The 16,340-nt window shown below is 38.2% G+C and overlaps 1 pseudogene; it reads right to left on the bottom strand.

Annotated features, from left to right (window-relative positions):
* Positions 1–9,122: 9,122 nt before the first annotated feature.
* LOC122734184 lies at positions 9,123–11,251 on the bottom strand (annotated as a pseudogene).
* Between the last annotated feature and the right edge of the window lie 5,089 nt (positions 11,252–16,340).

The raw sequence follows: 16,340 nt of genomic DNA on the forward strand, positions 1-16,340 counted from the left end.
GAACTAAGTCATTCTTTTTTTTTTTTAGCACTTTTTTTTTTTTTGCGGGGCAATGAAGGTTAAGTGACTTGTAAGTGTCTGAGGCTGGACTTGAACTCAGGTCCTCCTGAATCCCAGGCCTGTGCTTTAACCACTGTGCCACCTAGCTGCCCCGAACTAAGTCATTCTTAATTGATCATCACGAATTATTGCTATTACTGTGTATGATATTTTCCTGGTTCTTCTCATTTCACTTTCCATCAGTTCATACACGTCTTTCCAGGTTTCTCTGAAATCCACCTCCTCATCATTTCTTATTGAACAATGGTATTCCATTACATTCATATACCACAGCTTGTTCAATCATTCCCCAATTGATGGGCATCCTTTTCAATGTCTAATTTTTGCCACCCCAAAAAGAGCTGCTATAAATATTTTTGTGTATGTAGGTCCTTTTCACTTTTTAATGATTGCTTTGGGATATAGACCTAGTAGTGGTGTTGCTGGTTCAAAGTGTATGCAGTTTGGTTGCCCTTTGGGCATAGATCCAAATTGCTCTCCTCAATGGTTGGATCACTTAACAACTCTACCAACAGTGCATTAGTGTCCCAATTTTCCCATATCCTCTCCAACATTTATGATTTTCCTTTTCTGTCATATAAACTAATCTGATACATATGTGGTGATACCTCAGAGTCAACACCCTCTTTTTTGAAGATGAAGAAAATGAGGCCTGTGTGACTTTGGGCAAGTCACTTAACCCTCATTGCCCCACTAAGAAAAATGAGGCCCACTCAAATAAGGAAAAGAGTTATACAGGAAACAGTGAATCTCTATTATGCAAAGCTTACTTTTCCTTTTAAGTATGGAACATGTTACAACATGTTACTTTTAAAACTGTCTTACTTATCTGTATTTCCTTCTGACCTTTCTTCTGTTCTCTTTTTTAAAACTTAATTTTTTTTCATTTACAAACATTCATTTTTTTCTTCACACTTCCTCCCTCATCTCCCAATGAATATGAAAAAAGAAAATGCAAACTCTTTTTTTTTGGTGAGGCAGTTGGGGTTAAGTGACTTGCCCAGGGTCACACAGCTAGTAAGTGTTAAGTGTTTGAGGCCAGATTTGAACTCAGGTACTCCTGACTCCAGGGCCAGTGCTCTATCCACTGCACCACTTAGCTGCCCCCGAAAATGCAAACTCTTATAACAAATACGCATAGTTGAACAAAGCAAATTCCCTCACCAGTCATGTACAAAAATGTATGTTTCATTCTATCAACTCTGGTAGGTAGCATGCTTCATCTATGTGCCTCTGCAATCAGGCAGTTAGGTGGTACATACTGGATAGGATGCCAGGCCTAGAGTCAGGAAAACCCGACTTCAAACGTAGCCTCAGACACTTCCTAGCTGTGTGACCCTGGAGAAGTCACTTAACCCTGTTTGCCTCAGTTTCCTCATCTGTGAGATAAGCTGGAGAAGGAAATGGTGAAGCCATTCCAGCATCTCTTTCAAGAAAACCCCAAAAAGGGGTCATGAAGAGTCAGACATGATTGAAACAACAAAACAAAATTTCACTGATCAGAGTCCTCAAGTCTCTTAAAGTTATTTTTCTTTATAATAGTGTCATTGTATAAATAATTTCTCCTGTTTCTGTTCACTTTATTCTACATTGGTTTATGCAGGTCTTCCTAGTTTCCTTTGAAACCACCCATTTTGCATTCTTTTCTAGTCCAACAATATTCTGTTCCATTAATATAGCATAATTTGTTTAGTTATTACTTAATAGGTATGCAGCCCCTTATTTTACAGTTTTTTTGCTACTATGGAAAGAGCTACTATGAATATTTCTGTACCCATGGGTCTTTTCCTCTTTTTTTGTCTCTTTGGGGTAGATGTCTAGTAAATGGTATTGCTAGTTCAAAGGGTATGTATGTACTATGTAATGACTTTGGGCACATAATTCCAAATTGTTTTCCATAACAGCTGGACCAATTCACAACCCAACAGTGCATTAGTGTGCTACTTAAAAACCTTTCAGTCATTGCCTGCTGACCACCTAACTGTGGTAAATACTGGCTGTTTCCAATTTAGAAATTAAGAGGATCATTTCTCTCAAAGAAATGCAAATCTTTTTTTCCTCAGAATTTTCTGAATCTTTCTTATACTTTAGCAGATTTTATCCAGGACTTGTATTCCTGGGCTTTCCCAAATGTTTTAGGTATTAAGTTTTTTGCTCCATACTCATGCTTGTGACAAGATTTTGTTGTCTCACTACTCATCAGGAAATCATGCTTTATACCACCCATAAGTATGGAGGTTGTTTGGAGCATGGTATTTGGAATGTCCACTTTCGCTTCTTTAAATATCTAAATTCTATGCAGTGAGAAAAGGCAAGTGACTTCCAGCACACGAAGGAGGAAGTGTCTGCACTTTCTGAAAGCTCTAGATAGCCCCCAGTTGGGCTGTCTACTTGTAATCCAGACAGCTCCTCATTGCTGACCTTTCTTGAAGGGCTTATTGGCATAGTTTAACATCTAAGTTTGGGCTGGGAGTTTCTGCCGTCATGATGAGGTCACTGGCTTCGTCATGTCAGGGATAGGGATGGGATTCCACTGCCAACGACTGACTTGTCCATTTTTTTTCTGAGGAATATGCATGCAGTCCAATGTTGCATTATAGACTGTTCATTAAATTCCAGGAAAGAAAAGGTAACACTACATGAAACTTCAAGGAGATGTTTTAAAGACAAATAAAAGGATGTATTTCTTTCTACAATAAATATAGTACCTATAACCCCAAGATGTTATATAGGCTAAAATATAAAGGGACTCAAGAGAGTTTCAATAACTGTTATCATCTATCCCATAGATATATTTTGGGATCTTAAGGGAGCTAAGAGAGCCCTCCTCAACCCAAGTTAGCATGGAGTGAAATTGCCATACCCCACCCTCTGGTCACACTCTCAGCAATAACCCTAGCTTTTGCCAGTTTCCTTTAAGAGAATACTCTCTGAGGGTGATTCGGGAGGCTTGATTTATGAAAGCTCAATCTAACCATAATTATCAGAGCACTATAGCAAAAAGTACATCTTTGTATGGTTCCATTAGTGTAGAGAAGGTCAGTACTTTGAATTAGCAAGGTTGATTTAAATATTTTCAGTCCATTTTCAATTTTCAGAAATATGAGCTCTAAAGACTCAATTTAGTCTCATTTTGAATTAAGTATCTGGGGGCATTTTCTTCAGAAAACACATGGTTTTGGATATATAACATCTTTCAGATGAGTGTAATGTTATCATTGCATTGTGCAAAAGGCAATTTTGCCTGTGGGTTCTGTTTTTGCTCCGTTTCCGTCTCTGTCTCTGTTTCTGTCTCTCATCCCCCACCCCAGCAATGGCTTTTTGAAGAATACCTTAACAAAGGTGTATGAGAACCAGATCTGACACCCAGTGCAACCAATTAATAAAAAAATCCTAGAAACAGCAAAACCTACTGGCATGAGTCACAACCTTATACATTGAGGATCTTATTACCATCTGATATATAGTTAGATGAGCCAAGTGAGCACTTTTAATAGGAGAAAATATAACTTAGGTTACATTAACCATTGACCTATAACATGGAAATAAATATTATTATTTTTCTCTCCTCAAAAGTAATGTTAACATATGTTTCTTCCAGACAAATTAATCAGCAGATAACTGAGAAAACTCAGGAGGAAAATTATATTAAAAACAATTATTACTGATTGGTAATTCAGTATATTTATGTAACAAAGGCTCTATATACTTTGCTATTTATACAATTAAGCATTTGGACATGATATTTTATTTTTAATAGCATCTTATTTTTTCTCAATGGCACAAAAACCCCAATTTTAAACATTTGTTTTTTTTAAATTTTGAGTTCCAAATTCTCCCTCCTTCTACCCCTCCCCCTTCCTAAGACAGCAAGCTATTTGATATAGGTTATGATATAATTTTAGAAATGAAAAATGGCAGCTAATATTTACAATCTGCTCAGTTTTGTTTTGTTTTGCAGGGCAGTGAGGGTTAAGTGACTTGCCCAGGGTCACACAGCTAGTAAGTGTCACATGTCTGAGGATGGATTTGAACTCAGGTCCTCCTGAATCCAGGGCTGGTGCTTTATCCACTGCACCACATAGCTGCCCAACAGCTAATATTTATATAACACTTTGGTTCACAGACATCTAGCCCAACCTCTTAATTTTACAGACAGTAACTGACAACCATATAATGTTTCTTTAGAGGCATGGAAATAAAGACATGGGCTCCATTACCAGTTCTGATGCTTTCTACTTATATCACCTCAGGCAAATCATCTAACCTCTCCAGGGCCTCAGATGTTTAAAATCTTATTGCTATGATTAAAATCTAATGTGTTGTCACCTTAAATTAGAAGCTTATAGCATTAAGCATTTATTAAAGTATTTAAAAGTTAGCAAAAGAGAGAGGAAGAACACGTGTAGTTCAGAATGAAAGAGCTTAGCTCCCTGCACCTGCTGCTCCTACCTCGACCTCCAACGGAAAAGAGAGATCCCCATTCTTTTGAGCTGAAGCTCCCTGCGGGCCCACCCAGGCAGTAGTCCCTACACACAGATCCAAGCTAATTGGCTGGTAGCATTGATTGACATGACTTACAGGCGGTTCTATGAATAGATGTAACTTCACATGCTTTATCCTCAGGGGTGTGTTGCCCTGGTTCTCACAATGTCTTTCTTCAGCAGGGGGGTGCGGGTGGCACCCTGATTCTCACACTCTCCGGGGCCTCAGTTTCCTCATCCTTCAAAAAAGGGCTTGGACTAAATGACTGATAACACCTTATGCAATTCTCATTCAAATATTTTGTATATAATTAAAACACAATTATATAGTACTTTATTATTACAAAACATTTTCTATATCTTTAACATATATGATTCTCGGGAGAATCCTGGGGTCTTAGATTCTGCCAATATTGTTTATTTACTCTGTTTTAGAGATAAGGAAACTGAGCCTCGGTGAGGTTAAATGCCTTGTTTGAAGTTACTCAGCTAGTGGCAGAAGAGGGACTTAAAATTATTATCATAGACTAAATATTTGTAGGTAGCTTCTGTTTTTGCATATATAGGATGTGAGCACTTTTTTATTACCCTATTACAAACCTATTACAGGTGGGAGACTGGGCATAGAACATTTGCATATACAGGCAGGCACAGTGGATGTCCTGAATTTTGTTGAGTTGCTGCCCTTGACCCTCCTCCCTTTAATTCCATATTACACAGGATGGGTCACTGGGTAGGGGAAGGGATAGATGTAGAAATGAAGGTGATAGAAAACAGAAGCTCACAATACAGTTTTTCTTTTTTTTTTCTTTTTTGCAGTGCAATGAAAGTTAAGTTACTTGCTCGGGGTCACACAGCTAGTAAGTGTCAAGTGTCTGAGGCCAGATTTGAACTCAGGTCCTCCTGAATCCAGGGCTGGTGCTTTATCCATTGTGCCACCTAGCTGTCCTACACAATACAGTTTTTATAAAATAGGATGAGTTCTAGTCATCCTGAAAAGGGGAGTGATAGTCTGTAGTCTCCTAAACTACTTCAAGCCCTGTGTTCAGTGTTTGAGTTTCTTTTTCTTTCTTTCTTTTTTTTTGGGGGGGCAGGGCAGTGGGGGCTAAGTGACTTTCCCAGAGTCACACAGCTAGTAAGTGTCAAGTGTCTGAGGTCAGATTTGAACTTAGGTCTTCCTGAATCTAGGGCCAGTTCTTTATCCACTGTAGCGCCAACCTAGCTGCCCTCAGTGTTTGAGTTTCAATATAAACAGAGGCTTGTGAGCATCATGGATTTGGGTTCTATTTTTGGTTCTGCTACTAATGGGCCATGTGACTTTAGGCAAACTACTCCACTTCTCTGGGTTTATTACCCCCATCTGTAAAACAGGGGGTCAAGAGAGAGGAGGTGATCTCTAAGATGCTTTTCTGTATCTCACAATGTTTGAGCACCACATTACCCATTTATTGGTAAGATCACCAGCAATCTTTCAGGTTTACATTTGAATTTTTAAAAAATGCAGCTTTGGAATAACTAGACCCAACAACAAAACTTTCAGTTAGAAACCAGGACTTCGGAAGAGGTGAATTTCCTTTGTAATTTTACCACTCAGATGCTACTGCATATGATGAAACCTGCATAAACTAATCATGTTAATCTAGAACACGAGCAAGACTCAGATGAGTAACCAAGGTACTCAGTTTTCACTGGAACATTTCATGCAAAGCAGAACTCACGAGGGGTCATTTGGCTTTCTTGAAAAGCATGCCAAAGTGCATAGAATGTGAGCATTTAAGTAAATGTGGCCTAATAGAGGAAGGCTGAATCACAAGTGCATTGGGAAATAAAAAGAAATTTGACCATTTACCTCCAGTCCTTTCCCCTCTCTGTTCCTCAGTTTCTGGAGGTGATGGACCATACAATCCCAGTGATATGCACACGGGCACACATGGACATGGCATTCTAATGGAGATACTTTAATGGCAATATTAGTATTTGGCATTATTGGAATATCAGTAGCAGGTTTTTCCTTTTGAATACACCATTCTCTTAATAAACCCCAAACCCCTGGGTTCCAAAACAATGTTACCCAGCCCTAGAAAGATAACCTTGATATACTATATTGGTCTGAACATAAGCCACCATCAAATAGAAGCAAATATCTACAATAGGGTAGCTTTGAAAGGGGTGAAAAAAAGAGGAGACATATATTATAGGCTGAACTCCAGTTTTAAAGAAATCATACTTGATGATGTTGGGGATGCCTTTTTTGAACTGATATGCTAAAATCTATTCATTGAAGCCAAAAGAAAGTTTTAGGGATGTAGAGAAAATATTTGGATATGCCATGGATCAAGGTATGCTATCTGATTCTACCAGGATTCATGACTGGGTAACATTGGACCTACAGTCACTTAATATGGACAGGGACAAAAGATGAACAATTTCTGAAGATGGTCCCACTGTCTCATGTAGCTGGGTTGTGACATTTGTGACTCTCAAATGTACTTTTCTCTGGTTTGAGGATCAAGTAATTTCACTCTTGTAAGCAAAATATTTCAGAGATTCAGATTTTACTGGAGTACTGCAGCACCAAAATAGCTGTACATACAGTCAACCTCTGAATGAACAAAAGTAGTAATGATCTTCAAATCTATACAGCTTTTGATTCTGTCTTGGTAACGGAAGCAACATCACCAGTTGGGGAGCAACTTATACACACCCTCTGTGGCTGCCTCTAATTAATTGCCAGTTAATAAAATGCTATCGTTTCTTTAATCAGCTAATTAACTAACTCAACAACTTAACAGGGAAGGAAGGTTGGGAACAAGGGAGGCATGGAATAGTAAATTGGTCAAAGTGGAGAACAATTTTTGTAGGTTGGTGTTAGAAACCCTTTAAATGAAAAGGATTTTGTTCTACCTTGACTGGTTCCCCTTTTCTTTCCTTCTTTTCTCTCTTGCCGTCTGTAATTGTTAAGTGCCCTAACTGGCTGATTAACTAGTTATTAAAGACAGACTTAAGAAGGTTGTAAGATCTTTTTGCTCTTTTTAAAAAAAATGGCTGAAATGATATGCATAAATAGCTATCTATTCATGGTCTTTGGTATCATTTATTCTACAATCTTAAAATGCAAGTGTAGTTTGAGGTATGAGGTAAGAAGTATAATATTAAGATGGCTAATTCTCTTTTCTTTCCAGTGCTTGGATTTCCAAACAGTAACAAAACAGTAGTGTGCTTTATTGAAAGCACATTTATTGCCCTAGAATTACTATTACTGTACTTTCTTTTGAAAATTTAGTTAAGGGGCAGCTAGGTGGCACAGTGGATAGAGCACCGGCCCTGGATTCAGGAGGACCTGAGTTCAAATCCGGCTTCAGACACTTGACACTTACTAGCTGTGTGATCCTGGGCAAGTCACTTAACCCCAATTGCCTCACCAAAAAAAAAAAAGAAAGAAAGAAAGAAAGAAAATCTAGTTAAGACTCTAGGCACCAAACATAATCAGGCAAGATTCTCCTCACCTCATTATTCTGAAGTGTCCCCAGAAGTGGACAGTAAGAAGAGAGAACCCAGAACAAAAAGCACTGTGCCTGTCCCCAAGAGCTTACAATTGATTTATTTTTCCCTTTTGTAAATTCAAACTCCCAGCCCTTTGGATTTAGGAAAAGAGGAAATGGCTCAAAGCTTGCCAGACAAAATCCTCAAGGTTGAGCTGCTAAACTAACAGCACATGGCCAGAGTTAGGAATGTTCTATCCTTCTAAAACTAAGACCCAGCATGGGAGGAATCCTGTTGGGTTGCCATTTCACTGTTTATTTCATGAAAGCCCTGGGCCTTTCCAAAAAAGAATCAAGCAAAGCGTAGGAGAGATTCTATAACACAAGCAACACATTGGGATCCTTCTATTGTAAAAAAGCCTGGTGTGCTCCCCCCTATTTTTAAACTACAAAACGGATTTTGCACGTTCTGCCATAAATAAAAAGAAAAAATAAAGGTAGACTTTACATGAGCAAACAGAGTAACTTCCAGAACAAATGAATTAAAATGTTTCACAATCATAAAACATACAGGTTTAAAAATAAAACTTGAAAATGAACAAGACTTCAAGTGAGTCACCTAGACATACGTGAAGAGCAAATAAAACGTGGTTCAGACATTTTGTACTAGTTTCCCATTTTTTAAAACCTAATTTTGCTTAAAGCACAAATCTGTTCAATGTTTTAAGACCTGCCTTTCTAGTTGGCTTTTAAAAGTTTTAGTGAGGGGCAGCTAGATGGAGCAGTGGATAAAGCACTGACCCTGGATTCAGAAGGACCTGAGTTCAAATCCAACCTCAGATACTTGACACTTACTAGCTGTGTGACCCTGGGCAAGTCACTTAACCCTCATTGCCCTGCAAAAACAAAAAACAAAAACAAAAACAAACAAAAGTTTTAGTGAGAATCGTTTGATGGAAAGTGGCACTAGTGACAACATAACTTTGTTCCCAAGATGCTTGTGACAAAGTGTTGTCTCTTTTAAACAAGAGACTTAAGAAGCAAAAGAAATGTTTGTGTAAAAGTCTGTCTTTCACAGTAGGATCCTGCACTTGTCTCACTGGTTTTTCTTGAGTTGTCGGGCTCTGTAGATGTCATGGATGGGTGGTGCTACTATGTGTTTCTCTTCATCCTCTTCTAAATTGTCATTAGGTCGTTTGACCCCTTTGGTGAGCATGGTGTTGCTTTCTATGAGCACATTCATTTCTATGGCTTGATTTGGTATTTCTCCAGTAATGATCTTCACAGTTTCTTCAATGGAGCATGGGATCTTGCATCTTCGGAAAATTTCCATCGATACATCTACTGGCACAAAAGGACCCTGGAAACAGATGGGAGGAGGGAGGAGTTTCATTAAAAATACAGCAGCAGGTGGCACTGGAAACACTCCGCCAGGCACAGGGTGTAAGCCTGGGGGTGCTAAATGTCTTGGCAGAAAGGGCATCATTTTCTGGATGTCTGGCTTGGGGTATTTAGGTTTTCTATTCGTTTCATATTTAAAGACAGGCAGTGTGGAAGGAGTTACCATGGGGTCAGGAGTGGTGGTTGCTAGCATGGACTGAGTGATGTCCATATAGCCAAGAGCCTTCAGTTCACTTTCCGAGCAGGGATACAAATCCATGAACTTGTACCTATAAACCAGTAATGCTGTTTCCTTGTATTCATATTCTTCCTTGAATGCTGTGAGCTGTCTTTTCTCCACTTTCAGGATACTGGCCAGATCACCATGGCTACTTTCAAAAGCCAGGAATTGGGCCCATATTTCTCCACATTTCTCAGATGGAAGGATTCCAGATGTCAATACTCGTTCAAACAAAACTCGTGTATTGTTGTCCTCATTCAGGTGAGAAAGGTAGTCAATATAGGCTAATACATATTCTGGAATGTTCCCATATTTTTTAGCCCTAGCTCAAAAATCTTAAAGGCCACCAATGTATCCTTGCTACAGTAGTACTCTATTAATGCTGCAGTAACATAGATATGATAGTGTGTTCTACTGTCTTCTCTTGCTTTTAAAAATATCATCCTTCCAGCTTTGATGCCTTCTGCTTGCCTTGCAAACTTCATATACTGGATATATACCAGAGTAGGATCAATGTCCTCAATAGCCAGAATTCGACTGTATATGCCATGTACCTTATCATATTTCATTTGACTCTCTTCGTGGTCTGCATATGCAAAATAAAGAAGCATATTTTTCTTCAATAGGGTACTAATAGCTCTCTCATACACATTAGCAGCTTCATTGCTAAATGACAGCATTATTCACATCCCCTTTCTCATTCATCAGCTTACTGGACTGATCTAGGTATTGCACAGCTTCATACCATATGTCTGGGTGATGGCCCAGCACCAGCAGGCACTACTCATATGCAAACATAACTCTTTTTGTTATGAGCGTCTGATCTTCTGTTCGGAGAGGGTTGCTCTTTTCCCACTGTATGTATCTCTTCCACAAGTCTACTTGCTGAGCCTCTTGGGGAATATTCTGTGGATATACTGAAGGAGCATTGTGGTCTAAACCTTTCGTTACTGTTTCATACCCTTTTGCTACACGTCTTGCATTCATGTACTCTTTAATCTTATCATCAATCAATTTTTTGGCTAGATGTGTATTGATGCTCTCTTCATATTTGTTATAATCCCTCCAAAGTTGCCCAATATTGATCATTGGGTTAACACAACCTCGTTGATAAACTCTTCGGATAGCTGTTATTCTTTGATTTTCTGCATAAGACCCGAAAGTTTCCACACCTTTCAAGAAATTGATGTAATCCATCCAAATCTGATAAGACATAATTTCCATTCCAATTTTATCCAAAGCAAAGTTGTATGCTTGTGCCATTTTCTCTTGTTTTCTTTAATATATGAAAGACAACACTTCCACAAATCAATATGTGAAACCATTAAAAGGCATCTCTGAAATAACTTTTCACCCGTGTCAAAATTTTTAGCTTTCATCTCTGCTTCAGTGTATAGTTTCCAGAATCTTCCAGAACTGGGGAACTGAACAACAAGGCATTCATATGTCTTACGTGCTTTGTCTATAGTATGATTCTGTGCCTCTCAAATCAGAGTGCTCCAAGTGGTAAGGTCAAATGGATTCTCTTCTAATTTCTTTTCTGCTTTCTTCACTTTGTCCAGGACATATTCAGTACTGTGCTCGGTGGCTCCATTGCCAGACATTATGCCAGAGTGCCTGATAAAAGCCTTATGAGCTGGTCTGCAGTATGGACTAGAAAGAAAAAAAGAAAAAGGAAACTCAAAGTCACCTCTAGAAAAAAAGCAGGTGAGATGCTTCTCCCCAGAAGGTGGCTCTGGACCACCAGCACCTGCTGCTGCCATTGTCTTTTCTGAGAGGAGTCAAAATGGTACCACTTTGACCCTGTCAGGGGTCTGAAGGGAGAATAGCCAGGGAACCGAGGGCCACTGTTACACCAGCAGTGCCCTCACGCAGCACCTAGACAGCATAAACCACAAGGCCCTTCTAATAAAAGTAGTAATTCAAGTTTATATCATGCTTTAAGTGTTACAAAGTGCTTTAAATATTTTTTTTATTTGGCCTTCAGTCTTATCCATGATAACTGATAACAACTGGGACTTAGAGAGAAGCCAGAGTTTCATAGTTACCTTCTGTATGTGGTGGGGAAAGAGGAGGTTTTAAACCTGGGTCTTGCCTAATTCCATGCAACAGGCTCAATCCCACTACTTCACACTACCTCTCTACTAGGCAGCATCAAGTCTAATGGAAGTGCTTTTGTGGGTACCTACTCTATTCACAATTCCAAGGGGGTCGTTTTCACTTGGGTAAGCTGGCCTAGATTCACAGAATCTGAACAAGAAGGAACCTTCTAAGTCACTGTTTTAACACAGAATTTGGAGGCAGCAACCTCCATTGCCAGTGGGAAAAATCCAATGGTCACACAGATAGGAGTGGCTAGTAACAGGTCTGATCTCAAGGAGTGAAAGGATCTGCTGTTGAGGCACATGACTCAGTTTAGCCCTTGTTTTTTATATTCTCTAAGTCAAAGACTTGAATTTTAAGTGTGGCTACTAATTTCTAGTCACATTCTTGGGCTATGGCTCATGCTTCTAAGAAGAAAACTATGAGGCCTGAAGGCATAGTACTACCAAAGCAACCCAAAACTCAGCAGAAGGGTGCATGCCAAGAAAAAGTTCAGGAAGCAAGCTTTATTCAGGTAGGATACTCACACAGTATAGAGGTGGTCAGAGGGGATGGACAAACAGGGAGTGTGGACAAGTGGGGAAGTCTTCTGGAGTCCTGGATGGTTAGGCACCTAATGTAAAGAAAAGATCAGGTGTTTTTTTTTTTTTGGTGAGTCAATTGGGGTTAAATGACTTGCCCAGGGTCACACAGCTAGTAAGTGACAAGGGTCTGAGGCCAGATTTGAACTCAGGTCCTCCTGAATCCAGGGCCGGTGCTCTATCCACTGCACCACCTAGCTGCCCCCAAGAAGATCACTTTTTTTTTTTTTTTGCGGGGCAATGGGGGTTAAGTGCTTGCCCAGGGTCACACAGCTAGTAGGTGTCAAGTGTCTGAGGCCGGATTTGAATTCAGGTCCTCCTGAATCCAGGGCCGGTGCTTTATCCACTGTGCCACCTAGCTGCCCCCAAGAAGATCACTTTTAAAGTGGTTGGACCCAAGATGCCAGAAAAAAAGGCAGGGACTTACCTGAGTTCTCCCAAATTACTCTCCAAACAACTCTAAATAATGCCTCAAAACAAATTTTGGAGTGCCAGAACCCATAAAAGCACAGGGTAAAACAATTTTCCAGCCCAAGACAACTTAGAAGATGGATAGGAAAAGTCTGTCACACTGGGGTGAGAGTGGAGCATAGTCCAGAATAGGCAGCACCCCAGCAAACCAGAATCAGGCCTTGGGAGCAACTGAATCAGTGGCTGCAGCTGCTGTTTCCAGAGCTCTCAGACTACAGATGGTAAGGGGGTTTGAGAACTGGTCAGAAGGAGATTACAGGGTTCCCTTTGCTGTGACTGGGTACAGGGCTCTATTGCATTGCTCATACTTGGATCTGGGTCACAATCTTGGGTCACAGTTCCAGGGTGAAGAGGAGCACTAGCACACAAGAATGTATGGAAAAAGGGACTAGAGAACCCTGGTCACAGTTCTAGGGTATAAAAGAGTGTGGCTGCTCACAGATGAGAGCACGGGCCAGGACAGTAATACACCTCTCCTTAGATCACACCACCTTGGAGGGGCTTAAAACTTACAAGTCCCCAGAACTAGCTCTGAAAATAGCTACAAAAAAACCCCCAAAGTTTGGGACAGTACCCTCTCTACCCTGGAAGCAGAACCTAACTTTAATATAAAGGTAAAAGTCAAGAAAAAGGCTGGAAAATGAGCAAATAAAAAAAAGATTCTGACCATATAGTTCCTATTGTGACAAGGAAGATCAAAACACAGACTCAGAAGAAGACAACAAAACAAAAACTGCAACATCCAAAGCCTCTAAGAAACATGTGAATTGGTCTCAGGCCCAAAAATAATTTCTAGAAGGGCTCGAAAAGGCTTTTCAACATCAAATAAGAGGGGGCAGCTAGGTGGTGCAGTGGATAAAGTATTGGCCCTGGATTCAGGAGGACCTGAGTTCAAATCTGTCCTTAGACACTTGACATTTACTAGCTGTGTGACCCCTGGGCAAGTCACTTAACCCTCATTGCCCCGGCCAAAAAAAAAATCAAATAAGAGATGGAGAAGAAAAATTGGGAAAAGAAATGAAAGTGATACAAGAAAATAATGAAAAATCAGTTAGCAGCTTGGTAAAGGAGGCAAAAAAAATAGTGAACAAAATAATACCTTAAAAACATAACAGTTCAAATGTAAAAGAGGCACAAAAATCAATTAAAGAAAAGAACTCCTTAAAAAGCAGAATTGTCAAAATGGAAAAGAGATGTACAAAGCTTCCCTGAAGGAAAGAACTCCTTAAAAAGGAGAATTGGCCAAATGAGAAAAAAGGCACAAAAGCTCACTGAAGAAAAATTCCTTAAAAATTAGAATTAGGCAAGTGAAAGCTAATGATTCCACGAGATATTCAGAACCAATAAAGCAAAATCAAAAGAACAAAAATTAGAAGAAAATGTATGAAATGGATGAATATTTTAAAAAATCCAAATTGTCCAGATTAATGGAAGAGGAAATAAAATACTTAGATAATGCCATCTTAGAAAAAGAAATCAAACAAACCATCAATAAACTCCCTAGGAAAAAATCCCCATCATCAGATGTATTCAAAAATTAATTCTACCAAACACTTAAAGAACAATTAATTCCAATACTGTATAAACTATTTGGAAAAACAGGCAAAGAAAGAGTACTATCAAATTCCTTTTATGACACAAAATGGTATTGATACCTAAACCAGGAAGAGTGAAAATGGAGAAGGAAACCTATAGACCTATTATTGATGCAAAAATTTTAAATAAAATACTAGCAAGATGATTACAGCAATATATTAAAGATCATACACTATGACCAAGTGGGGTTTATTACAGGAATACAGGGCTGGTTACATATTAGGAAAACTATCAGAATAATTGACCACATCAATAACAAAACCAGGAAAAATCATATGATTATCTCAGTAGATGCAAAAAAAGCTTTGGCAAAATACAACACTCATTCCTATTTTTAAAAAAATACTTGAAAGTGTAGGAATAAATGAAGCTTTCCTTGAAATGATAAGTAGTATCTATCTAAAACCTCCAGCAAGCATTATCTGTAATGGGGATAAGCTGAAAGCCTACACAATAAAATCTGGGGTAAAGCAAGGATACACAATTACATAATATTAAACTAGAAATGCTAACTATAGTAATAAGAGAAAAATAAGAAACTGAAGGAATTAGAATAGGTACTGAGGAAACAAAACTATCACTCTTTGCAGATAATATGATAGTATACTTGGAGAATCCTAGAGAATCTACTAAAAAACTAGTTGAAATAATTAACAACTTCAGCAAAACTGCAGGATGTAAAATAAAACCACATAAATCATCAGAATTTCTATATATTACCAACAAAAGCTTGCAGCAAGAGATAGAAAGAGACGTTCCATTTAAAATAACTATAGACAATATAAAATACTTGGGAGTCTGCCTGCCAAGATAGACCCAGTAACTATATGAACACTATTACAAAACACTTCACACAGTCATATCTAAACATGTGTAAAAATACTAATTGCTTATGGGTAGAACAAGCCAATATAATAAAAATGACGATTTCATCTAAATTAATTTGCTTACTTTGTGCAATGCCAGTCAAAGTACCAAAAATTATTTTATAAAGCTGAAAAAAATAACAAAATTAATCTGGAAGAACAAAAGGTCAAGAATATCGAGAGAATCAATGAAAAAATATGAAGGTGGCAGATCTCAGGCTTTAATCAACAAAACAATCTCATACTGGCTAAGAAATAGATTGGTGGATAAATGGAATAGATTAGGTACACAATACACAGTAGTAAATGACCATAGTAATCTTAGTCTTTGATAAATGCAAAGATCCAACCTTTAGGGATGAGAATTCACTATTTGACAAAAACTGCTTGGAAACTGAAAAGCAGTTTGGCAGTAACTAGGCATAGGCCAACATCTCACACTGTATTTCAAGGAAAGGTCAAAATGAGTATATGATTTAGACACAAACAGTGACAACATAAGCAAATTAATGGATCATGGCATAGTTTACTTGTCAGATCTATGAATTAGGGAAAAATTTAGAATTGGCCAAATGAAAAAGGGTACAAAAACTCACTGAAGAAAATAATCCCTTAAAAATTAGAATTAAGCAAGTGGAAGGCAATGACTCCATGACACATCAAAAAGCAATAAAATGAAATTCAATGAATGAAAATAGAAGAAAATGTGAAATATTTCATTGAAAAACAACTGACCTGGAAAATTGAGGAGAGATCATTTAAGAATTATTGGCTAGCTAAACTAACTTACAATGCTATCCCAATTAAATTACCAAAGAAATATTTTATTCAGCTAGAAAAAATAATAACAAAATTCATATGGAATAACAAAAGGTAAAGAACATAAAAGATTAATGAAAAAATGTAAAAGATTTGGCAATCAGATCTTAAGATCTTTTTTTAATTAAAAATTTTTTTAAACTTAAGCTCTTAACCAGATCTTAAACTATATTATAAAGAAGTAATTATTAAAACTTTCTAGTACTGGCTAAGAAATAGAAAGATTGATCAGTAGAACAGAGTAGACATACAATACA

The sequence above is a fragment of the Dromiciops gliroides genome, chromosome X, assembly GCF_019393635.1.
Source record: "Dromiciops gliroides isolate mDroGli1 chromosome X, mDroGli1.pri, whole genome shotgun sequence".
Lineage (NCBI taxonomy): Eukaryota > Metazoa > Chordata > Mammalia > Microbiotheria > Microbiotheriidae > Dromiciops > Dromiciops gliroides.